Source organism: Schistocerca piceifrons, chromosome 4 (genome assembly GCF_021461385.2).
Source record: "Schistocerca piceifrons isolate TAMUIC-IGC-003096 chromosome 4, iqSchPice1.1, whole genome shotgun sequence".
Lineage (NCBI taxonomy): Eukaryota > Metazoa > Arthropoda > Insecta > Orthoptera > Acrididae > Schistocerca > Schistocerca piceifrons.
Window position 1 is genome coordinate 77,499,178 of NC_060141.1, and position 2,768 is coordinate 77,501,945.

The window sequence follows — 2,768 nt, forward strand, 5'->3', positions numbered from 1 at the left end:
GCTGTATATTATTTTCTTGTTTAGCGTTAACTGGACTCTCATGACGAGAATATTAATTATGAAAAGGTTATATAAAATGTATATTCCATGTAATTAATTATTAATTTGCGTATTTTGATATACCTGTTTTTTATGACCATGTACTCTCATTAATTTTGTAAATAGTATTCAATTTCTTGATACTGTTAGGAATTTTGATTTTTTGAATAGCTGAACCATTTTCTATGTTTTCTATGAATTTTAATATGTTGTCAACCTGTTTTCTTTTGTGTAAGATGACAGAGTGGAATAAGATTAGGAGTGTCTCCACTCAATTATTATTTTCTAAAAATTGCCTTATGGTTTATTACCCTAATGCTAAATTTTCTTGATGTTTTGAGCATATGCATTTCCGTTGTTTTTTTTTCCTTTTTGAGACATTTTCTGAGTCTGTTTACGTTACATGAAGATCCTCAGACAATGTGGGGCACCTGTAACGCCGGAAATGCATATCCTTCTATTTCCATCTATTGTACTATAGATTTTTCCTTATTTTGTCACCTGAAGATATGACATTTCTGTGTCTTTGTATATTGTAATTGTTTTATTATTTGTATATATATGCATTTATGTCGATGTATAATTGGTTTGTTTTGTAAATACTATTTGTATTTATACGCTGGGTCTGCCCTAGGGAAAACTATGCTATCGAACGAATACATCGATAGGTCGTGTGGAGAACCAAAGTGTTTAGGATCTTTGGTAGTCTTAACTCTGCAGCGTGGAGCGCGGGCAGAGGGGAGTCTGGCTGGGGTGGTGCAGTGGAGCAGGTGTGTTGTGTGACGCTCCCGCAAGTTGCCGCACTTTCGGGGTTGGGCAGCATGTAATTGCGCTCGACTTGCTATGATAGTTTCTGACACGGTGTCGCGGACAGGAAGCATTAGCTGGCGCACATCAAGAGCCCGTTTCGCCTGGTGACCGTGTCGAGAAGAAGGTGCGCCAACATCCAGCTTCTGCAACAGCGACAGCTGACAATGAGTGACTGTCGCCACCTCCTCGAACGACGGCTTCAAACCTTCAATCAACCAACAAGGAAGACTGGAAGCACGTAAAGTTTTAGAACTGTATGGCAGACCTCAGCTTTTCAAACTGTTCTATTTTCATAACTAAATTACAGCAACGTAGCATGAACCTTTGTTGCTCATTGTCCCAATTGCATTACCAAGCAGGGTCCCTTCCTTTTCCGGAATGAACCCGAGTGTCGTTGAAATTCAAACGCCAGCATCATTCGATTTCACTGCTTTAATTTCAAAGTTCAGTTAAGGTATTCATAGCTGGCTACAATATTTAGATTACATAAGCACAAATTAAGAGTGCGAGTTTTGTTACCGTATTTTAGCTTACCTGTGACTGTAGCTCAGCTTGGTAGATACTAAATTTTACTATTGTTAATTGTTCAGAATCATTTAATTCAAGTTCAAAGTTAAATGTCTTATTTCTAAATTACGTAGATTCAAGTAGCTTTTGAAATGATTGTTGAGGTAGTCCAAGACTAACCGTATTTTACTGAATTTCGACGTGCTTCAGAAAGAAAGCTCACTATTAACTTCAGTCACTAAATTAACTTTCGATTTTCCGGTTTTATTAATTCTTTTGCTAAATTAAGTAAGAGTGTAGCGAAATTTATAACTTCTGACAAAATTTCAGTTTTCACACTACACGTGTCAACCTTCAGTTGCCACGCTTCTAGTGCCAATTATATGTGTAACAACCTTTCTTTTTCAGTTACTATAGTAATTGTCCTTAAGACTGGCGACTGTAATTTCCCCCAAATCTCAAATATCTAATTACTGCTAGTCAATTGTTAACGTAACGGCCGCACATTTACTTTCTTTATTATCTTTACCCCTTTTCAAAATTAATTTCCACCAGTTTCATTTGCATTTTTCCTTTCATTTAGATGCAACCCTTTCCTCCCTCCTTACCGACAAATTAACTTTGGTGACGATTGCGTTTCCCAAATTTCCATTAGGTACACGCGGTTTAATTTTTCACTGTCATTAAGGTCAATAAGCGAGGGGGAGGTTACAACCTCTTGATAAGTATGGAGGTGTGATTACACATGTCAATCACATCGCGATTACAGGCAGCATGGGGTTCACGCCTGAGCCTCAGGACGTGCGCTAGCAGCGCATGTCGGGTGTTTCAAGCGTCAACTTCGCGTATCAATATCTCGGGATGTAATGTGAATATTGCGATGCAATCAACGCCATTGTGTATGTGCTTTGTCATGCTTTGGATTGATGAAGAAAAAATACAGGACGTCCATTTAAAAAAACATAAGTTTGTGTTAAAAAACACATATGCTTTCGTTTTAGAATGTTTCCAAATATATACATTCATGGGCCCCAGCCCCACATTGATACCGGTGAAAGTCGTTTTCCTATAGCTGTTATTGTTCCAGAGATATTTTGGGTGGACAAGATAGCTGGGACACCTTGTGTATATATATATATATATATATATATATATATATATATATATATATATATGTGTGTGTGTGTGTGTTGTTATTGTTGTGGTCTTCAGTCCTGAGACTGGTTTGATGCAGCTCTCCATGCTACTGTATCCTGTGCAAGCTTTTTCATCTCCCAGTACCTACTGCAACCTACATCCTTCTGAATCTGCTTAGTGTATTCATCTCTTGGTCTCCCCCTACGATTTTTACCCTCCACGCTGCCCTCCAATACTAAATTGGTGATCCCTTGATGCCTCAGAACATGTCCTAC